The sequence below is a fragment of the Nuphar pumila genome, chromosome 12, assembly GCF_984573655.1.
Source record: "Nuphar pumila chromosome 12, dmNupPumi1.hap1.1, whole genome shotgun sequence".
NCBI lineage: Eukaryota > Viridiplantae > Streptophyta > Magnoliopsida > Nymphaeales > Nymphaeaceae > Nuphar > Nuphar pumila.
This window is the reverse complement of record NC_143260.1, coordinates 34,884,753-34,909,942: the sequence shown is the minus strand read 5'-3', so window position 1 is coordinate 34,909,942 and position 25,190 is coordinate 34,884,753. Positions and strand designations below refer to the sequence as shown.

Here is a 25,190-nt window from a genome sequence, read left to right as displayed (position 1 = left end):
TTATATATTTCTTGTCACACTTTCACATTCTATTGTGCTGAAGATGGTATTATGAATAACTTATTGTTGTTTTCTCACGTAGGGGTAGGTTTGTCTTTTTACCTTGGCAAGATGTAGCTACATGTTTTCTCTCATTTCGTCCAGTCAAACTCAAACAATAGTCATCACCAATGTACTTTGTTGTTGAACATTGTATCTTTTATTTCATACTTTTATACTTGTTCTTATTGGACATGGCACCATGTACACATCAGCAAGGTTTTCTATTTTAGTCGTAATTTTATCTTTTTACCTCACCATTATGTAGTCGTTCTATCCATATCTTTCTTGTCACACTTTAACATTTCATCATTTTAACGATGGCATTATAAATAACTTATTTTGTTTTCTCACAAAGGGTAGGTTTGTCTTTTTACCTCGACATCGGGCAGTTCCTTGTTTTCTCTCATTTCGTATCGTCAAACTCAAGCAATAGTCATCACCAATGTATTTGTTGTTGAACATTGTATTTTCTCATTCATACTTTTACACTTGTTTTTGTTGAACATGGCACCATGTACACATCGGCATGGCTTTCTATTTTAGTCATAGTTGCCTTTTTACCCCACCATTGCGTAGTCGTTTTATCCATATCTTTCTTGCAACGTTTTTACATTTCATCGTGTTGAAAATAGCATTATGAATAACTTATTATTGTTTTCTCACAAAAAAGTAGGTGTGACTTTTTACTCCGGCACCAAGTAGCTCTTTGTTTTCTCTCATTTCGTCCGATCAAACTCAAACAACAGTCATCACCAATGTGCTTGTTGAACAATGTATCTTTTCATTCATACTTTCACACTTGTTCTGGTTGAGCATGGCACCATGTACACATCAGCATGGTTTCGCCTTTCACATTCCATCACCAAAATACTTGTTAATGAACATCATATCTGCTCACACAATAATCATTCTTGTCGAAAACAACATTATGTATACATTAATATTGTTTTATTTTGCTTAAGCAAGTTGTCTTTTTACCCCACCAATTTATAATCCTGCTATTTTTTTTCTTTTCATAGCAGTAATTTGCTAATGTTAGTGCCCATTTAGTTTGTTCACTAAAACTCATGCATAGTCAAAACCCATATGCATTGTTTTATTAAAAATTAACCCACTATAGCCAAATGAACATCATATCTTATTGCTCTTGCTTCCACACTTTTTCTTGTTGAGGACGGAATTAATTATATCTTGATATTATTTCTTTCCACTAGGGTAGTTTTGTCTTTTTACTCCATCATGCAGGACCAACTATTTCTCTTTTCATAGGATTAATTTCCTAATAATAGCTATCATGAAAGTACTTGATGAACATCTAACAAATTAATAATTAGCTATGGCCAAAGCCATCATTAACAGCCATCATAGTTTCCATACCTCCAAGCAATGTTGCAAGAGGTGTGGTACCTAAAGCCTCTAACAACCTTTAGCGACGTTTGGACTTGTCACAAGAAGTAGGGACCTTTAGCAATGGCAATGGCCGTCCCTATATGTCTCACTTTAAAATAAATAAGGGTGAGTACTAGCAACAGCCTTAGCTGTCGATAATACGCATTTGCTTTAAGAAAACAAAATATATAAATATATATTAATATTAGTACTAGTTTTATTTATATTATATAAATGTATATATTAGTATTTATGATAAAAATTACTGCCATCCTGGACGTGAATCCGATAGCAACACAACACAATAACCATTATTCTCTATAATGATCAGTAATAAAAGTTAAACAAGGAACCTGATATGGTTGTCTTTGGCAGATATCCGCTACAACTTCAGGCTAGTAATGTCTTTACTTTTTAGGAATCAAAATTCTCAGAAGTCTCATGCATGGACTTAGAATAGCTGGCTTGTAGGAAACCAAGGTGTTCAATGGGCCCTCTAAGCCGACTGAGGTAAGTAACAAGAAATTAAAGTGTACATTTCAGAGATTTGGCAAAGGCATTCAATTGTGCAAAAATATGAATTTAATAAACTCATAAAGGTTGTAGAAGTTTCAATAGCCGTGTAGCACAGAGAAGCATGAATTCTCAACAAATTGTTAGATTGTGAAAAAAATGGAGCAAGCAATGTGGTGTTCAAAATTCCCGTTGCAAGCCTGTTGTTCAACAAATTTTCAACTATTTAAAGCCTTTAGTAACAAATTACAAAACCATCAACAAAAAAGGGCATGATGCATTATCTGTGATGGTCCAATAAATAGCTGGTAAAACTTAATCAATATCTGATTGGCAACAAAGATGAAAAGATGACTTACCTGTAATGTTAAAGATCAAGCTTTCTTAACCATGGTGGTATTGATACCCATAGAGACCTTCAGCCACCTAAACGGGTAATCAAATAGTTAAATTGATGAGTACATATTCCATGACTTTGGAATATAAAAGAACAATATTAAATTCATTGATGAGTGAATTATGCATGCTACCAAACTTCATAGTGTTTATTTGGGTAGCTTGAATGGTTGCAATGCCCTCAAAGTGATAACACGTACTATTAAGCAAATCAACTTATCATGTTACCAACATTAAAAATTGCAGTACTAGAGAAGAATGCTTGAAAAGAGGTTTCTCCCTACTGTTAGACATGACAATTGACAAGTTTAACGAAGTGGAGAGGAAAGTATATTTACATACATATATATAAGCAGAACCAATCTCAAAGGTAGAACAAACAAAATTAAAACAAAAAAGAGGTGTTTCCTATGTTTCAGTTATCAGATGGATGAATACAAAAAACAGATAAAAGAAAACAAAATATAAGAGTTAGCACATGATCTGGGCCAGATATATAGCCCACCAATCGGCAACCCCTTTTCGCAAAAAAGTGCATTTCACATGAAGATTGGGCAAAAATAGTGTCTAATATGAAATAGATGGCATATGGCAGGGTGACATCATAAAACTGCAATAAATTGATTAGATTATAATAAATGCAAAACTATAGCAAGCACCATAAAATTGATCACAGCTGTAAGACACTATCATGAGAGACTGACGTCTTTGGGATATGCATACAACCCATATTGATTAAGCGAAGCAACTATTTCTCAACATGATTTGAGTCTAGAAAGGGAGAAAAAGAGCAGAAATAGTTGTCCTAGACAAAAATAAGTAAGCATAACAAGGTGGAGTGGATGAGAGGGAACAAAAAGGAAATATCACTGGGTAAACAATCCATGCCAATATAATTCAAATATTTTTTAAAAACCAATCAGCTTCTTATTGTTTTCCAAAGTCGTTATATCCAAATCTCTTTTGCAACACTTTCACATTTTATCGTGTTAAAAATGACATTACATGTAACTTATTATTGTTTTCCCACATAGTTGTAGGTTTGTCCTTTTATCACACCACCATGTAACTCTCTTTTTCTATTATTTTGTATCGTCAAAATGTCAAACTCAAACAATAGTCATGACCGACGTACGTGTTGAACATCACATTTTCTTATTCATAATTTCATACTTGTTCTTGTTGAACATGACACCATGTAAATATCGGCATGGTTTCTTATTTTACGGGTAGTTTTGTCTTTTTACCCCGCAATTGCGTAGTCGGTCTATCCATACTTTCAATGTCACATGTTCGCATTCCATCGTGTTAAAGATGGTTTTATGAATAACTTATTATTGTTTTCTCACGTATGAGTAGGTATGTCTTTTTACCCTAGCACCATGTACCTCTCTTTTTTCTATCAATTTGTTAAGTCAAATTCAAACAATAGTCATCACCATCATACGTGTTGTTCAACATCATACCTTCTCATTCATACTTTCATAGTTTAGTTGAACATGGTAACATGTACACATCAGCCTGGTTTCATATTTTACGAGTAGTTTTTCGCTTTTTACCGCACCATTTTTCAGTCGTTTAATTCATATTTTTTTCGCTACACTTTCACATTCCATCGTGTTGAAGATGGAATTAGGAATAACTTATTGTTATAATCTCAAATAGGAGTAGGTTTTATCTTTTTACCCCAACACCATGCAGCTTCATATTTTTTATCATCTCATCAAGTGAAACTCAAATAATAGAGTTTTTCTATCATTTCGTTAAGTTACACTCAAACAATAACCATCACCAACGTACTTGTTCTTAAACATCAGATCTTATATTTCATACTTGTATATAACAACATGGTTTCCTATTATAGGGGTAGTTTTGTCTTTTTCTTCTAAGCACCATGTAGCTACATGTTTTCTCTTATTTCATCTTGTCGAACTCAAACAATAGTCATCACCAACGAAATTATTGAATATCATACCTTCAGACCTGGTGTTGAACACGGCACCAAATACACATCATCATGGTTTCCTATCTTAGGGGTAGTTTGGTCTTTATAACCCACTATTTTGTAGTCGTTCTATTCAAATCTCTTTTGCCACACTTTCACATTTGATCGTGTTAAAAATAACATCACAAATAACTTATTGTTTTCTCACATAGTTGTAGGTTTGTATTTTTATCCTAGCACCATCTAGCTCTCTTTTTTCTTTCATTTCGTTGGTGATGGCTCTTTTTATCCTAGCACCATCTAGTTTCATATTTTATGAGTAGTTTTTATATTTTAACCCCAACATTGTGTAGTCGTTCTATCCATATCTTTCTCGCTACACTTTCAAATGTCATGGTGTCGAAGATAGAATTAAGAATAACTTATTATTACTACCACAAACAGGGATAGGTTTTGTATTTTTACCCAAACACCATTTAACTTTAGGTTTTCTATCATTTTGTCAAGTCAAACTCAAACAAGAGCCATCACCAACGTATTTGTTGTTGAACATCATAACTGCTAATTCATACTTTCACACTTGTATATATCAACATATTTTCCTAATATAGGGGTAGTTTTGTCTTTTTAATCATTGTGTAGTTGTTTCAAGAATATCTTTCTTGTCGTACTTTCAAATCTCATCGTATTGAGTTATTATGACTAACTTATTATAGTTTTATCACGTAGGGGTAGGTTTGTCATTTCACCCCAACAAAATGTAGCTACATGTTTTCTTTCATTTTGGCCGCTTAAACTCAAACAATAGTCATCACCAATGTATGTATTGTTGAACATTATATCCTCTTATTCATACTTCCACACTTGTTCTTGTTGAACATACCAACATGTACACGTCAACATGGTTTTCGATTTTAAGAGTAGTTTAATCTTTTTACCCCACCATTGCGCAATCATTTTACCCATATCTTTTTCTATACAATTTCACATTCCATCGTGTTGAAGATGAAATTATGAATCACTTATTATTGTTATTTACCAATTGGAAGGTTTGTCTTTTTTCTCTATCACTATGTAGCTCCATGTTTTCTTTCATTTCGTCTTGTCGAACTCAAACAATAGCCATCACCAACGAAATTGTTGAATATCAAACATTCTAATTCATACTTTCAGACTTGTTCTTGTTGAACATGTCACCATATACACATTAGCATGGTTTTCTATTTTACAGGCAATTTTATCTCTTTGCCACATTGTTCCGTAGTCGTTTTATTCATATCTTTTTTCCCACACTTTTATATTTAATCGTGTTAAAAATGGCATTACAAATAACTTATTATTGTTTTCTCACATAGTTGTAGGTTTGTATTTTTATCCCGACACCATGTAGCTATCTTTTTTCTCTCATTTCCTAAGGTCAAACTCAAACAATAGCTATTTATTGAAAATCATTTCTTCTCGTTCATACTTTCATACTTGTTCCTGTACAACATGATACCATGTACACATCGGCATGGTTTCTTATTTCAGGGATAATTTTATCTTTTTACGATGAAAATGTGCAGTTGGTCTATCCAAACATTTTGTGTCAATTTCACATTCCATTGGGTTGAAGAGGACACTATGAATAACTTATTGTTCTTTTCTCACATTTTGGTAGGTATGTTTCTTTACCCAAGCACCATGTAGCTCCCTATTTTCTATCATTTTGTTAGGTTAAACTGAAACAATAGTCATCACTATCATACTTGTTGAACATCATATTTTTTTATTCATACTTTCACACTTGTATACATTAGCATGGTTTCCTATTGTATGGGTAGTTTTGTCTTTTTTGCCATACTTTTAAATCTCATCCTCGTGAAGATATTATAAAAAACTTATCATTCTTTGCTCACACAGAGGTATCTTTGTCCTATTACCCCAACCAAATGTAGCTAGATATTTTCTTTCGTTCCGTCCTATGAAACTCATACAACACTCATCACCAATGGAGGTGTTGGTGAACATCATATCCTTTAATTCATACTTTCACACTTGTTCTTGTAGAACATGACACCATGTACACAAGAGCATGGTTTCCTATTTTATGAGTAGTTTTATCTATTTACCCCACCATTGCGTAGTTTTATCCATATCTTTTTTGTTACAATTTCATATTCCATTATGTTGAAGATTGAATTATGAATAACTTATTATTGTTATTTCTCAATTGGTAGGTTTGTCTTTTTTTCTTTGCACCGTGTAGCTACATGTTTTCTCTCATTTCGTTCGGTCAAACTCAAACAATAGTCATGATCAATGTATGTGTTGTTGAACATCATATCCTCTTATTCATACTTTCACACTTGTTCTTTTTTAACATGGCATCATGTACACATGAGCATGATTTCCTATTTTAAGAGTAGTTTCATCTTTTAGCACACCATTGCATAGTTGTTTTACCCATATCCTTCTTGCTACAATTTCACATTTCATCGTGTTGAAGATGGAATTATGAATCACTTATTACCGTTATTTTACAATGGCTAAGTTTGTCTCTCTTTTTTTCAGCACCATGTACCTCTATGTTTTCCCTCATTTTGTTTTGTCGAACTCAAAAAATAGCCATCACCAAAAAAAGTGTTGAATATCATACATTTTAATTCATACTTTCAGACTTGTTCTTGTTGAACATGTAATCATATACACATCAACATGGTCTCATATTTTAGGGTTAGCTTTGTCTTTTTACCCCACTATTTTGAAATCATTTTATCCAAATCTGTTTTGTCACACTTTCACATCTTATCCTCTTAAAAATGGCATTACAAATAACTTATTAATGTTTTATAACATAGTTGTAGGTTTGTCTTTTTATCTCGGGACCATGTAACTGGCTTTTGTCTCTCAATTCCTATGGTCAAACTCAAACAATAACCATCACCAACGTACTTTTGTTGAAAATCATATCTTCATTCGTACTTTCATACTTGTTCTTGTTGAACATGATATCATGTACAAATCAACATGGTTTCTTATTTTAGGGGTACTTTTATCCTTTTACCCTACTATTTCGTAGTCGTTCTATCCAAATCATTTTTGCCACACTTTCACAATTCATCATGTTAAAAATGCATTACAAATAATCTATTATTGTTTTCTCACATAGGTGTAGGTTTGTTTTTTATCCCGACACCATATAACTCTCTTTTGTCTCTCATTTTCTATGGTCAAACTCAAACAATAACAATCACCAACGTACTTGTTCTTAAAGATCATATCTTCGCATTCATACTTTTATACTTGTTCTTGTTGAACATGATACCATGTACGCATCGGCATGGTTTCTTATTTTAGGAGTAATTTTGTCTTTTTACCCTAAAATTGCATAGTCGGTCTATCCATACTTTTTGTGTTACTTTCATATTCCATTGTATTGAAGATGCTATTATGAATATCTTATTGTTGTTTTCTATTGTTTTCTCACATACTAGTAGGTGTGTCTTTTTATCTTAATACCATGTAGCTCCTTGTTTTTTATCATTTTGTTAAATCATATTAAAAAAATAGTCATCACCAACATGCTTGGTTTTTAGCATGGCAACATGTACAAATCAACAAGTTTTCCCATTTTATGAGTAGTTTTTTCTTTTTACTCCACCATTGCGCAGTCGTTCTATACATATCTTTCTTATTACAATTTCACATTTCAGCGTGTGAACATTATATCTTCTAATTCATACTTTTCACATTTGTTATTGTTGAACTTCGCACCATGTCCACATCAACTTGGTTTCTAAGTTTAGGGAAAGTTTTTTTCAACCCACCATTGCCTAATCGTTCTAAAAATATCTTTCTTACCAGATTTTCAAATCTCATCGTGTTGAAGATGTAATTATGAATAACTTATTATTGTTTTATCACGTAAGGGTAGGTTTATCCTTTTACCCCGACAAAATATAGCTACATGTTTTTTTTCATTTCGTTCGGTCAAACTCAAACAATAGTCATTAGCAATGTACGTGTTGTTGAACATCATATCCCTCCTATTCATACTTTCACAATTGTTCTTGTTAAACATAGCACCATGTACACATCAGCATGGTTTCCTATTTTAAGAGTAGTTTCGTCTTTTTAGCCCATCATTGCATCATCGTTTTATCCATATCTTTCTTTCTACAATTTCAGATTTCATCGTGTTAAAGATAGAATTATGAATCACTTATTATTGTTATTTCACAATGGGTTGGTTTGTCTTTTTTGCATAGCACCATTTAGCTCCATGTTTTTCTCATTTCCTCTTGTCGAACTCAAACAATAGCCATCACCAACGAAATTATTGAATATTATACATTTTAATTCATACTTTTAGACTTATTCTTGTTGAACACATCAGCATGATTTCCTATTTTAGGGGTAATTTTGTCTTTTTGCCCAATTGTTCTATAGTCATTTTATCCAAATCTTTTTTGCCACACTTTTATATTTTATCGTGTTAAAAATGGAAATGCAAATAGCTTATTATTGTTTTTTCACAAATTTGTAGGTTTGTCTTTTTATCCCTGCACCCTGCAGCTCTTTTTTTTCCCTCATTTCGTATGGTCAAATTTGTACATGGCACTATGTACACATTAGCATGGTTTTCAATTTTAATAGTAGTTTTGCCTTTTTAGTCCATTATTGTGTAGTCGTTTTATCCATAACTTTCTTGCTATAATTTCATATTTTATCATGTTGAAGATGAAATTATGAATCGCTTATTATTATTATTTCGCAATGGGTAGATTTGGTTGTTTTCCCAAGCACAACATAGATTCATGTTTTCTCTCATTTCGTCTTGTCGAAATCAAACAATAGCCATCACCAATGAAACCGTTGAATATCATTCTAATACATACTTTCATATTTGTTCTTGTTGAACACGACACCATATACACATCAGCATGGTTTCTTATTTTAAGGATAGTTTTGTCTTTTTACCCACAATTCCGTAGTCGTTCTATCCAAATCTAGTTTGCCACACTTTCACATTTCATCATGTTAAAAATGACATTACAAATAACTTATTATTGTTTTCTCTCATAGTTGTAGGTTTATCTTTTTATCCCGACATCATGTAGCACGTTCTTTTCTTTTATTTTGTATGGTCAAACTAAAACAATAGTCATCACCAACATGCTTGTTGTTGAACATCATATCTTCTCATTCATACTTTCATACTTGTTTTTGTTGAACATGATACCATGTACACATCGGCATGGTTTCTTATTTTAGTGATAGTTTTGTCTTTTTACCCAACAATGGCGAAGTCGGACCATCCATATATTTTGTGTCATACTTTCACATTCCATCGTGTTTAAGATGGCATTATAAATAAATTATTGTTGTTTTCTAACAGATAGGTAGGTATGTCTTTTAACCCTAGCACCATGTAGCTCTCTGTTTTCTATCATTTTGTTAGGTCAAACTCAAACAATAGTCATCACCAATGTACTTGTTGTTGAACATGACACCATTTACAAATCAACAAGTTTTCTCATTTTAGGAGTAGTTTTGTCTTTTTAGCTCAAAATTGCGTAGTCGTTCTATCCATATTTTTCTTACTACACTTTTACATTTCATTGTGATAAAGATGGCATTTCAAATAACTCATTATTGTTTTTTCACATATTTGTAGATCTTTTTACTCCGACACCTTGTAGTTTTCTATTCTCTCTCATTTTGTACTATCAAACTCAAATAATAGTTATCACCAATGTACTTGTTGAACATCATATATTTTAATTCATACTTTTATATTTGTTATTGTTGAACTTGGCACCATGTACACATCAACTTGGTTTCCAATTTTAGGGAAAGTTTTTTTAACCAACCATTGTGTAGTTGTTCTAACCATATCTTTCTTAGCATACTTTCATATTCCATCGTGTTGAAGATGTTATTATGAATAACTTATTGTTGTTTTCTCATATACAGGTAGGTTTATCTTTTTACCCCGACACGATGTAGCTCCTTATTTTCTCTCAATTCGACAGGTGAAACTCAAACAATTGTCATCACCAATGTAAATATTGTTGATCATATATTCTCATTCATACTTTCACACGTGTTCTTGTTAAATATAGCATCATGTACACATCAGCATGCTTTCCTATTTCAGAGGTAGTTTTGATTTTTAGCCCATATTCTGTTGTCATTCTATATATATATATATATATATATATATATATATATATATATATATATATATATATATATATATATATATATATATATATATATATCTTGCCAAACTTTCACATTACATCATGTTGAAGATGGCATTACAAATAACTTATTATTGTTTTCTCACGTAGTTGTAAATTTGTCTTTTTACTGTAGCATCATGTAGCTCCATGTTTTCTCTGGCTTCGTATGGTCGAACTTAAACAATAGCCATCACCAACATACATGCTATTGAACATCATAACTTGTCGTTCATACTTTCACACATGTTCTTGTGGAACATGGCACAATGTACACATCAACACGGTTTCCTATTTTAACGATAGTTTTCTCTTTTTACCTCGCAATTGCATGGTCAATCTATACGCATCTTTCCTGCCACACTTTCACGTACTATCATGTTGAAAATGAAATTATGAATAACATTATTGTTGTCACACATAATGGTAGTTTTGTCTTTTTACCCAACCATTGTGTAGTCATTCTAACCATATCTTTATTGCCACACCTTCAAATTCCATTCTGCTAAAGATGTTATGAATAACTAATTGTTGTTTTCTCACATAGGGGTAGGTTTGTCATAATTATCACGACACCATGTTTCTCTCATTTTGTCCAGTCAAACTCAAACAACAGTGTTCACCAACGTACTTGTTGAATATCATATATTCTCATTCACACTTCACACTTGTTCTTGTTGAATATGGCACCACGAACACATCAGTAGGGTTTCCTATTTTAGGTGTAGTTTTATCTTTTTACCCCGCTATTGCGTAGTTGTCCTATTCATATCTTTCTAGCTTGACTTTCATATTCTATCGTGTTGAAAATGGCACTACAAAAAACCAATTATTGTTTTCTCACATTAGGGTAGGTTTGTCTTTTTACCCCAACGCCATATACCTTTATGTTTTCTATCATTTCGTCTGGTCAAACTCAAACAATAAACATAACCAACGTACTTGTTGTTAAAGATCATATCTTCTAATTCATACTTTCATACTTGTTCTTGTTGAACATAGAACCATGTACACATCAGCAAGAATTCCTATTGTAGGGGCAGTTTTATCTTTTTATCCGACCATTGGGTAGTGGATCAATACATGCCTTTTTATCCATATCTTTTTTGCTACACTTTCAGATTTCATCGAGTTTAAAATGAAATTACCAATAATTTATTATTGTTATCTCACAATGAGGTAGATTTGTCTTTTGCCTTTTTAGTCGGGCAGCATTTAACTTCATGTTTTCTCTTATTTTGTCTTGTCAAACTCAAACAATAGCCATCACCAACGAAATTATTGAATACCATATATTCTAATTCATACTTTCACACTTGTTTTTGTTGAACGCGGCACCATATACACTTCAGCATGGTTTCGTATTTTAGGAGTAGTTTTGTCTTTTTACCATATTATTTCGTAGTCATTCTATCCATATCTCTTTTGCGACACTTTCACATTTCATCGTGCTAAAGATGAAATTAAGAATAACTTATTATTGTTATCTCAAATAGGGGTAGGTTTTGTCTTTTTACCCCAACACTATGTAGCTTCATGTTTTCTATCATTTTGTTTAGTCAAACTCAAACAATAATCAAGACCAACGTATTTATTGTTGAACGTCATATCTTCTAATTCGTACATTCACACTTGTATACATAAGCATGGTTTCCTATTATATGGGTAGTATTATCTTTTTATCCTACCATTGTGAAGTCATTCTAAGAATATCTTTCTTGCAACACTTTCAAATCTCAGCGTTTGAAGATGTTATTATGAATAACTTATAGTTTCATCATATATGGGTAGGTTCGTCTTTTTACCACGACAAAATGTAGGTTCAAGTTTTCTTTCATTTCATCTGGTCAAACCCAAACAATAGTCATCACCAGTGTTATTAAAAACGCGCCTCAAGGCGCAAAAAGCGCACCTCGCCTCAAGGCGAGGGGCTTCGTGCCTTGAGGCACATGGGTAAAGCGCAAAACCTATGAGGTGTGCGCCTCATAGGCCTTGAGGCGCGCCTCAGAATGAGGCGTACACGCCTCAATTGATTTGGTCAAATGAGGGTCAAAACCCTCATTCGACCAAAAACTAGGGCTTAAACAAAGACCTACCGACTCTTTTATGTTATTCCTTTACTTTTTTTCTCACCCTATCGCTGTTTTTTTTTCACGACCTTCTCTCCCTCACGGCAGCCTTCTCTCCCTCACGACAGAGCATTCTCTCTTGTGGTGGAGACCAGAAACAGGTACGAGTTTTCTTTTCTCTCTCGTTCTCCTCTTCTTCTTCTTCTTCTTCTTATCTCTTCTCTCCTCTCTCATGTGATACAACATTCTCTCTCTCTCGCACGTGATACAATCGCCCCTCTCTCTTTTTCATTTTTGCTTTTTTCTCAACCCTGTATCTGTTTTTACCCATCTTTGTACAGTTTAATGTTGTATCACGTAAGAAACTTGAGAAACTTTTTCAACTCGCAGCTTCACATTCATTTGTCCAGTTGAGAAACTTGAAATCACAGACGTGAGATATGAGGAGATACATGTTGTCTGGTATGACTGCATGACTCCATGCATATTCTACCAGCCCCTTTGAGTTGAAATATGAATCTGTTTCTGGGTTCCCCACTTGCATCATGACTCGGGTCAACAACATTAGTTGCTAGCTAGCTAGATAGTGGTAACAAACTAACGCTTGCACCTACATGTGCTGCTTTATATATGTGCCATTGAACTATGCTTTCTTTTCTCTGTCTATTGATTTAGAACGCATGTAACCAGATGCAAAATGGCACGTTATTTGACTCATTCTAGCAGTACATTATGTGTTTTCTATAGATCCAAACTCAAAGGCCAAAACCAATCCTTGGATCATGTTTATTATGTGCATTCTATGCTTATTTTTCATGTGGTAAAGTTGACCAACAATAAAAGATGTAGGATGGGATTTTTTATTTTTTGTTGTTGCATTAATGTTACTTTTACATGTTAATCTCATATTTTTTCTGTATTTAATTGAGATTTTTTATTTTTTGTGGGTTGTTGCTTCATCAATAAAGCATTTCTTATTTATTTATAATTTTAGATAATTTTTATAGTTTTTTTGTAAGTTTTAATGAAAAATTTTTTTGAGGCTTACGCTTTGCGCCTCGAGGCTTACGTCTCGCCTCAGATTTTGGTGGAGCGCCTCGCTACGCCTCAACGCTTTTCACAACACTGGTCATCACCAATGTACGTGTTGTTGAACATCATAACATCTCATTCATACTTTCACATTTGTTCTTATTGAACATGGCACCATATATACATCAACATAGTTTCTTATTTTAACAGTAGTTTTGTCTTTTTAATTCACCATTGTATAGTTCCATTTATAACTTTTTTACCATACTTTCACATTTCATTGTATTGAAGATGGCATTGCGAACAACTTATTATTGTTTTCTCATATAGCTGAAGGTTTGTTTTTTTACTTTGCACTATAGAGCGCCCAGTTTTCTCTCATTTCGTAAGGTCAAACTCAAACAATAGTCATCACCAACGTACTTGTTATTTAACATCATATCTTGTCATTTATACTTTCACACTTGTTCTTGTAGAACATGACATCATGTACACATCAGCATGGTTTCATATATTAGAGGTAGTTTTGTCTGTTTACCACATCATTGCATAGTCGATCTATACATATCTTTCTTGCTACACTTTTACTTTTCATTGTTTAGAAGATGGAATTATGAACAAATTATTATTATTATCCTACATATAGCTCTTTGTTTGCTCTCGTTTCGTGTGGTCAAACTCAAAAAATAAACATCACTAACGTAGTTGTTGAATATCCTTTCTCATTCATATTTTTACACTTGTTCTAGTTGAACATAGCACCACGTACATATCTGCATGGTTTCTTATTTTCAGAATAGTTTTGTCTTTTTACCCCACAATTGCGTAGTTGAATTATCCATATATTTCTTGTTACACTTTCAGATTCTATTGTGTTGAAGATGGTATTATGAATAACTTATTGTTGTTTTCTCACATAGGGGTAGGTTTGTCTTTTTACCTTGGCAACATGTAGCTACATGTTTTCTCTCATTTCGTCCAGTCAAACTCAAACAATAGTCATCACCAACGTAGTTGTTGAATATTGTATCTTCTATTTCATACTTTCACACTTGTTCTGGTTGAGTATGGCACCGATTACACATGAGCATGGTTTCCTATTTTAAGCGTAGTTTTGCCTTTCTACCCCACCAGTGTCTAGTCGTTGTATCCATATCTTTTTTGCCACACTTTCACATTCCATCACCAAAATACTTGTTAATGAAAATCATATCTGGCCAGTCACACAATAATCATTCTTGTCAAAGACAACATTATGTAGACATTGATATTGTTTTCTTTTGCTTGAGTAAGTTGTCTTTTTACCCCACCAATTTATAATCCTGCTATTTTTTTTTCTTTTCGTAGCATTAATTTGCTAATGTGATGAAGTACTACATAGGATTAGAGGCCCATTTAGTTTGCTCACTAAAACTCATGCATAGTCAAAACCCATATGCATTGTTTTATTAAAGATTAAACCACTATAGCCAAATAACCATCATATCTTATCGCTCTTGCTTCCACACTTTTTCTTGTTGAGGACGGAATTATTTATATCTTGATATTATTTCTTTCCACTAGGGTAGTTTTGTCTTTTTACTCCATCATACAGACCAACTATTTCTCTCTTTTCATAGGATTAATTTGCTAATAATAGCTATCATGAAAGTACTTGACGAACATCTAAAAAATTAATAATTAGCTATGGCCAAAGCCATCATAGTTTCCATACCTCCAAGCAATGTTGCAAGAGGTGTGGTACCTAAAGCCTCTAACAACCTTTAGCGACGTTCGGACTTGTCACAAGAAGTAGGGACCTTTAGCAACGGCACTATAGGTCTCACTTTAAAATAAATAAGGGTGAGTACTAACAACAACCTTAGCTGTCGATAATACGCATTTACTTTAAGAAAACAAAATATATAAATATATATTAATATTAATATTAGTACTAGTTATATTTATATTATATAAATGTATATATTAGTATTTATGATAAAAATTACTGTCATCCTGGATGTGAATCTGATAGCAACACAACACAATAACCATTATTCTCTATAATGATCAGTAATAAAAGGTAAACAAGGAACCTGATAGGGTTGTCGTTGGCAGATATCCACTACAACAACTTCAGGCTAGTAATATTTTTACTTTTTAGGAATCAAAATTCTCATAACTCTCATGCATGGACTTAGAATAGCAGGCTTCTAGGAAACCAAGGTGTTCAATGTGTCCTCTACGCCGACTGAGGTAGGTAACAAGAAATTGGAAGTGTACATTTCAGAGATTTGGCAAAGGCATTCAATAGTGCAAAAATATAAATTTAATCAACTCATAAAGGTTGTAGAAGTTTCAATAGCTGTGTAGCACAGAGAAGCATGAATTCTCAACAAATTGTTAGATTGTGATAAAAATGGAGCAAGCAATGTGTTGTTCAAAATTCCCATTGCAAGCCTGTTGTTCCACAAATTTTCAACTATTTAAAGCCATTAGTAACAAACTACAAAACTATCAACAAAAAAAGGCATGATGCATTATTTGTGAATGTCCAATAAATAGCTGGTAAAACTTCAATATCTGATTGGCAACAAAGATGAAAATGTGACTTACCAGCAATGTTAAAGATCAAGCTTTCTTAACGATGGTGGTATTGATACCCATACAGACCTTCAGCCGCCTAAACGGGTAATCAAATAGTTGAACTGATGAGTACATATTCCATGACTTTGGAATATAAAAGAACAATATTAAATTCATTGATGAGTGAATTATTCATGCTACCAAACTTCATAGTGTTTATTTGCGTAGCTTGAATGGTCGCAATGCCCTCAAAGTGATAACACGTACCATTAAGCAAATCACCTTATCATGTTACCAACATTAAAAATTGCAGTACTAGAGAAGAATGCATGAAAAGAGGTTTCTCCCTACTGTTAGACATGACAATTGACAAGTTTAACGAAGTGGAGAGGAAAGTATATTTACATACATATATATAAGCAGAACCAATCTCAAAGGTAGAACAAACAAAATTAAAACAAAAAAGAGGTGTTTCCTATGTTTCAGTTATCAGATGGATGAATACAAAAAACAGATAAAAGAATACAAAATATAAAAGAGTTAGCACATGATCTGGGCCAGATATAGTCCACCAATCGGTAACCCCTTTTGGCAAAAAAAGTGCATTTCACATGAAGATTAGGCAAAAGGCCAAAATAGTGTCTAATATGAAATAGATGGCATATGGCAGGGTGACATCATAAAACTGCAATAAATTGATTAGATTATAATAAATGCAAAACTATAGCAAGCACCATAAAAATTATCACAGCTATAAGACACTAGCATGAGAGACTGACGTCTTTGGGATATGCATACAAACCATATTGATTAAGCGAAGCAACTATTTCTCAACATGATTTGAGTCTAGAAAGGGAGAAAAAGAGCAGAAATAGTTGTTCTAGACAAAAATAAGTAAGCAAAACAAGGTGGAAGGGATGAGAGGGAACAAAAAGGAAATATCACTGGATCAACAATCCATGCCAATATAATTCAAATATTTTTTAAAAACCAGTCAGCTTCTAATTGTGACAGTCAAGGCAACCTTATTCTTAAATTTATTGAGTATACAATACGTACATGATGTGATAATGAAAGTACTTGTGTAATTATTTGACCAATCATTAAGCATACAAGAATAAGAAGTGAGAAAAGTTAGGTTTGTAGTCCAAGAAGGTTTGGAAATAGAATTCAAATATCAATTAGCTGTTGTCTCCAAACTGCATTCAGGTAGTCATTATTCTAAATAATTATTGGTATGCATTGCATCTGCATGATCCATAAAGTTGACAATATTGTTTAACTATCTATGATTCGAAAAAATTGTGTCTCTGCACCCTTCCTCCAGGGGAACAATTACTTTTAAAATAGCACATTAAATGTGTACAATTTTAAACCCTAAATCCAATTAGTATCAATCAAATTCAATCTATTAAGTCAAAACGCTAGTAACAAGCAGAACGAGTACAATCCTCAAAACCCACATGAGCAAAGAGAAGAAAAGTGCATTGGCTAAATATCATCCATGCAGTTCATCCCAGATGAACTCATTCCAACATTAAACATAAGAGGCGCACATGCACATTGACAAATGAAAAATAACAGAAAGAGGGGAACATACTTCATGTGGTTGTTCCTGTTCATTTAGAAACAAATTGGGGCTTGAGAATGTGGTGCTTTCCCTATGCAACCTGGTCACAGTCTCAGCCCAAGGGAGCACACTCTGAAGAATTCAATTTAGTGTGTCCATCCAAGGCCCCATTGGTGCATTCGTCAATGGAGGAGGAGCTGGCACCATATTGTCTGACTGGGATGGGCTCAGTGGACTTGAGATTGGTGCATCCATCTGCATATTCACGTAAAAAGAATAATAAAATTACATACGAAGCAGAGAGAAATATACACATTAAGATCAGGTTCATGATACTATGATTAGGTACATATAGGAGATGACCTATAGAAAATTGTGCATTTGATTACAATCATTGATATTGAAATATCAGAAATAAAATAATAACAAATAATTTTGATTCACCTTCATTTTAAGCAGTAAATGATTTGTTATAACGAAAACAAGTGAGTGGACCATATAGACCATGTGCCAGCCATTAAACCAAGATGCATGTCTTGGTGAGACTGTAATTAAGTTTCCTGGTGTGGCAACCAAGAAAAATGCATGATGCTAGGTCTTCAAATAAGCACAAGAAAGATCCAAAAATAATAATAATAATGAAGAGCAGTATGTACCACCATTTCCCACATAGTTAAGAGGAAAATCTTAGCTCCATCACTACAACTAATCTGTGTCACATGGATACCATTGAAGATCCAGGGATATGGCCAATATAATGATGTTTTCCAATATAACAGGTATATAAGGGGATACAATATGGGATGAGCTTGTACCAACCAAATCAATACATTCAGTTTCTGACAAGAACACCCACATCAGTGGACTTGAGGAGGAAATCAAGAAGACTCTAAACAATAAAGTTACAAAAGTAACCATGAACAGAGCACCAGTATTTAGAACCTTTGATAATAGCAGCATACTCAACATATCTAACGCTCAACAAATTGGAAGACATAAACTAAGGAAAGAAAGATGAGATCCAGCAAGACTCATAAACTAAGTAAATGAGCATGAATCACCATCTTGGAGTTTACAGAAGCTTCCCTCATTCTCTTTCACTTGAACATCAACACCGTTAAGATTTAGCAACATCAACAAGAAACAGCTGAGATGAATCATTCCCAGGAAACTGAAGACTACTATTAAAAATTTAAAACATCTTTGATGAACAGGGGAACAAACACTAACCATGATAGTTAGAGAGAGAGAGAGCCCACCTTGTCCTTTGCCTTGAGATTATTATTGACCTCGCTAGATTAACGAGTAGAAAAATCAAAGCCTCTGCTCCCTCCCTTTCTGTGTATTCTTCTTTCTTGGGGAGGGGCGATACAATGAAGAATGTTGGATCATTGCAATGTTGACACCTCAACAGACCAATTCAGATCCCAACTTCCATAGAAACCCTGTAAACAACCTCAGTAAGAATAGATACAGAGACACAAAAGAAGCAACCTATCACTCAATTAAATTAAATTAGTTGGTATAAAGTGCACGAATATCAATTCTAATTTGCATATCAAACCACGGGCACTGAATTGCATGAAACTCATCAGGTACGAATTGAATACACTTCAAGAAAGCAGGACTAATGCAGAGAAAACATCACGCATTGATGCCAGCACATATACGAAACACCCCCCATAAAAAACACTTTGTTCCCAATTTTCATGAAAAGCAGGCATTTTAACCATGACATCGATTACAGCGGATTGAACGATCGCAGAAACCATGGTAAAAAAGATTTTAACTAAATCATTCGAAAAGCAACCATGTCATACCGCTTACCAGTAGCTTGTACCTATGTGACATCTTGTACAAGCTGTAGCTCATGTTTCACACAATCCGAAAAGCAAGACTTGCTGAAGACTTAATCAAACCAACAACAACAGCAATACAATAATAATAATGATAAATAACAACATTAATAATATGTTGTCATCGTCATCATTGTTGTTGTTGCCAACAACAAAATTGAAAATCTAATGACGAAGATGATGACAATTAACTCAGACATGAACAGGGAAATCCAATAAAAAGAGAAAAGGGCTCAAAGATATTGAACTTGACACAGCTCTTGAACAATCAAATCATACATGAACAGGGAAATCCAAAAAATAGAAAAGGGCTCAAAGATATTGAACTTGACACAGATCTTGAACAATCAGTGTAACCTGGCCCTAAAAATTTAAAGTTCAACAGCTTGGATTCAACACCATGGTGAAAGTTGAAAGTTCAAACATCCAAGTTGAGCAAATTAATGTCAAAAGCTACAGCACAGAACTGATGAGATAAACAAAATTGCACACTACTATAAAAACTCAGAGCCTTGAACAAGTTGATCGACTCTGAATAAACAGTCAAATTTCTGGTGAACTTCATGTTTGGTTGGAATTGTTCACGGAACCCATTACTAAATTCATCAAAGTGACTCATAGTTTTTTTCTTGAAAATAACTTGATCATACAAGAGTTCTCAATACGTTTAGCTTCCTCGCGAGTCGACAGTTGCCTAAACAATGCACAAACTCTCCATATTGTATAGGTATTTCCCATTTGAAAAATTACCAATTTCAAAGCTCACAATGCTCCCCCTATGTACACTCCCAGATGCCATATTCAATCTATATCTAGTTGTTTGGTACTCAGACCTCAATCAAACTGTACAAATGACAATTATGTTCCCAATATCAAAACTTGAACTTTAAAGGGATGATTATGATCACTGCTACTTTCTTTGCACTCTTTTGAAGAAATTAAAACCACCAAGATAACTTGTCTGAAATGCCAAAGATACAAACTAGAGTGCTAGAAAAAAATGGACAAACACTCAGTTCAAACAATAAATATGCATGCGGTGCTCAAATCTGTTACAATGTGAAGGCTGAAATGATACCTATCAAGATGAAGAAGACAATGGGAATGGGTGCCCATTGTAAGATTGCTTATAACAGATACAACCAAATTGCTTAAATCATAGTCATGCCACAATTGCATGATATAGCAATGTGATGTTAAAGTGAAAAACACACGAATTGTAGCAGAATCAGACTTATCTTAAATATAGCACAAATACAATTAGAAGGCACCTAACAATGAGCAAATACAGTCAACAAATCTCAAAATTTCAATATCCTGCATGATGAATCTTTTTTTCCTGGCCATATTGAAAGGCATTGAAAATACGAAAAGCAACATAAAGTTCATGCAACACTGCCAAATCAGGAATGAATTAGGAGTTTATGATGTCTCAGTTATAAGCATCATAAAGTCCATACAACACTCCCAAGTCCGCAATGAATCAGGGTTAAAATGTCTCAATTAGACAACAGGCAAAGAAATGTCAATGTGTTGCAAAGGAATTGCAATCTCATCCATTAATTGGAACTGAGATTAAATCTACACATAACATCAAAGAAATAAGTTGATGTGCTATTGCAAAACATTGCTACAATACAGGAGAATACAAGAATTTCCACAACAGTTAAAATTTCAGTTTGTTTCAATCTTCTGTCCAATAGTTACATGACATACAGATAACACACGAGAACAAGCTGGTGCAACATACTGAGAACTCATAGAGGTTTTTTATTATAATGGCTACTATTTTATATGGTACCCAACAAACACTTGGAAAAGTAAAAATTTCCAATACCATCTCAACAATTAATTAACAGGGCATCTGATCATGATGCATGTTATGTTCACAACAAGATGAAGTTTCCAACAAATAGGAAAGGGGCAACCAAATAGTCATCTTCCAGAAAATGGTTATCAGCAAACAGGTAAATAGAAACCTACCAGAATGCCTGAACTGGAACGTGATTCCGTGTGAGGTTTAAACACAAAACTTCTTAGGCTGCCATCATCATATGATAGCTTCTCAGGAATATTCCTTGATGAAGAAAACGCATCAAATATGACACCATAATTGACATCATTAATGTATGGCCAAAATGAAAAGGTTGAGTAGTTGGAGAGGGCTCTGCAAGCTACATCACAAAAAAGGATATGGTGTTCTCAGCATGTTTCTCCCAATTAACATCGTAAAGAATAAGCTTTATCCAAAATAAGTGGAAATTTGCAACAGAAACAAAACTATGGTGTACTAATCCTACATCAATCCATCAACATCAACCCACTTAGATGTGACAGATAATGAAATATCTCATGATATGCAATAGTGTAAGAATACTGGATCGTCACTATAAAAATGAGCATGGGAAGTGTCACAGATTCTACAAATAAACAAATAAACATGACAGCTGCTCCTGGCACCAGATGCTAATTTAGGACAAAGGATGGAATCAGCAAAAAATTAATAACAAATATTTATAAGCACCACATAATTTTTTATCAGCAACATGCCCATAGCCATAAAGGTCCATCAAGAGATGGACGGGATGAATGAAACGTATTTCCTTGGCAGGATGCCAAGAGTACGAAGAGAGAGATAGAGAGAGGATGATATCCCTTTAAAAGAAACCCTAAAACATCTCCCACCTCCAATAGTGTTTGAGGGATTGAAAGAGCACAATGGCTAGGTTAAAAAAGAGAAGGCGATAGAGATTGGGAAAGAGGAAGCTATAGAAGAAAGGGAGATGACAGAATTCTTTACCTCGCTAAGGCAACAATGGATGCTCGTTGTAGTACCCAGACGAAACCTATCGATCAAACCCCATCGCTCAGACCCCTGTCGATTAAGAACTATAGAAACCTGACGATCTAACTTCGTCGCTCAAACCCCTATCGAGCAAAACTTGAACCCCGACGATCTTGCGTCATGTACGGGATCGTCCTTTTGGCTATTCGAGGGTTTCAAGGAAGATGGTGGTGAAGGGATCAGGTGGATAGGAGAAGGTGAGAGGGTTTTGAGGAAGATGGTTCGCAGGTAGCAGGGCTTGCGAAGGATGACCTATCGATCAAACCCCATCGCTCAGACCCCTGTCGATCAAGAACTATAGAAACCTGACGATCTAACTTCGTCGCTCAAACCCCTATCGAGCAAAACTTGAACCCCGACGATCTTGCATTATGTACGGGATCGTCCTTTTGGCTATTCGAGGGTTTCAAGGAAGATGGTGGTGAAGGGATCAGGTGGATAGGAGAAGGTGAGAGGGTTTTGAGGAAGATGGTTCGCAGGTAGCAGGGTTTGCGAAGGATGACCTATCGATCAAACCCCATCGCTCAGACCCCTGTCGATCAAGAACTATAGAAACCTGACGATCTAACTCCGTCGCTCAAACCCCTATCGAGCAAAACTTGAACCCCGACAATCTTGCATCATGTACGGGATCGTCCTTTTGGGTATTCGAGGGTTTCAAGGAAGATGGTGGTGAAGGGATCAGGTGGATAGGAGAAGGTGAGAGGGTTTTGAGGAAGATGGTTCGCAGGTAGCAGGGTTTGCGAAGGATGACGGTGGTCTGGCGATGGAGGAGCAACAGTGGGGAGAGGGCGCAACGGGCAAAGAGGGTGCAGCCAGGAAAGGGGAAAGTAAGGTTCCTCTCTCTCTCTGGCAGGTCAGTCTCCGGCGATGGTAGTCCGTGGAGGAGGTGTGGCATGACCGGGGCACGATCTCCGACAATGGATCTCTCTCTGACGAGGGACTATCGCTGCAGGGGTCTCTCTCGGTGGACCCCGCGCGTTGAGCGGCATGGGAAAGAAGGTCGAGAGAAATCAAGAGAGAGAAAGACCGTGGAGGTAAAGAGGATAGAGCAGGAGCGCGCCATTCTTGAGTTTTTCAAGATTTGTGCCCTCTAATGCTTATCTATTTTATTCTTTACCGTTAGGCTTCCCTTTATACAGTTGGGCGACGCGCCGCCTTGCTCTTGCCCGGTCGCTTCCCCAATAAGAGTGAAAGTGGGTCGGATCCAAATAGACCCATATTGCACCTGTGTGCAACCCTAGTTCCCCGGATCGCGATGTAAGTCTTGATTCTAGTCGCGATGTAAGTTTTGATTTTAACTAGATTCTACTGCCCATTTAAGATTTAGCAACATCAAGAGATAAATCATTCCCAGGAAACTGAAGACTACTATTAAAAATTTAAAACATCTCTGATGAACAGGGGGAACGAACACTAACCATCATAGCTAGAGAGAACCCACCTTGTCCTTTGCCTTGATATTATTATTGACCTCGCTAGATTAACGAGTAGAAAAATCAAAGCCTCTGCTCCCTCCTTTTCTGTGTATTCTTCTTTCTTGGGGAGGGGCGATAGGTCATTGCAATGTTGACACCTCAACAGATCAATTCGGATCCCCAACTTCCATAGAAACCCTGTAAACAACCTCAGTAGGAATAGATAGAGAGAAACAAAAAAACAACCTATCCCTCAATTAAATTAAATTAGTTGTTATAAAGCGCACGAATATCAATTCTAATTTGCATATCAAACCACGGACACCGAATTGCCGAAACTCATCAGGTACGAATTGAATACACTTCAAGAAAGCAAGACTAATGCAGAGAAAACAACCCCCCATAAAAAACAACACTTGGTTCCCAATTTGCATGAAAACTAGGCATGTTAACCGTGACATCAATGACAGCGGATCGTACGATCGTAGAAACCATGGTCAAAAAGATTTCAACCAAATTATGTGTATTCCTTTGCAGAACTCGATAAAACGAATGGGGTGAAGAAGAAAAAAGCGAAAAATAAAGAAGATATGGAAGATCCATGATAAAGATAGAGAGAGATGGACGGGATGAATGAAACGTATTTCCTTGGCAGGATGCCAAGAGTACCCAGCAACAGAGAGAGAGAGAGAGAGGATGAAATCCCTTTAAAAGAAACCCTAAAACATCTCCCACATCCATTAGTGTTTGAGGGATTGAAAGAGCACAACGGCTAGGTTAAAAAAGAGAACGCGATAGAGATTGGGAAAGAGGAAGCTACAGAAGGAAGGGAGATGACGGAATTCTTTACCTCTCTAAGGCAACAATGGATGCTCGTTGTAGTACCCTGCCGAAACCTATCAATCAAACCCCATCGCTCAGAACCCTATCGATCAAGAACTATCAAAACCTCACGATCAAACCCCCTCGCTCAAACCCCTATCGATCAAAACTTGAACCATGCCGCACTGACGATCTTTCATCATGTATGGGATCATCCTTTTGGGTATTCAAGGGTTTCAAGGAAGATGGTGGTGAAGGAATCAGGTAGATAGGAGAAGGTGAGAGGGTTTTGAGGAAGATGGTTCGCAGGTAGCTGGGTTTGCGAAGGATGACGGTGGTCTGGCGATGGAGGAGCAACAGTGGGGAGAGGGCAAAGTGGGCAGAGAGGGTGCAGCCAGAAAAGGGGAAAGTAAGGTTCCCCGCTCTCTCTCTGGCAATGGTAGTCCATGGAGGAGGTCTAGCGTGACCGGTGCTCGATCTCCGGCAATGGATCTTTCTCCT

General features: G+C 35.2%; 1 long non-coding RNA gene across 4 annotated transcripts; it reads right to left on the bottom strand.

The window, feature by feature from the left end:
• Positions 1-210: 210 nt before the first annotated feature.
• Positions 211-24,815, bottom strand: LOC149820654 (uncharacterized). Of its 4 annotated transcripts, XR_016426835.1 has the most exons (5): positions 22,405-22,696; positions 19,008-19,193; positions 17,779-18,003; positions 16,209-16,275; positions 211-2,370 (listed from the first exon to the last, which is right to left on the bottom strand). It is a non-coding gene; the product is annotated as an uncharacterized LOC149820654 (long non-coding RNA). The 4 variants fall into 4 exon arrangements; XR_016426836.1 differs by lacking the exons at positions 211-2,370; positions 22,405-22,696 and adding an exon at positions 24,718-24,815 and having other exon boundaries at positions 13,951-16,275; XR_016426838.1 differs by lacking the exons at positions 211-2,370; positions 22,405-22,696 and adding an exon at positions 23,894-23,916 and having other exon boundaries at positions 13,951-16,275.
• Between the last annotated feature and the right edge of the window lie 375 nt (positions 24,816-25,190).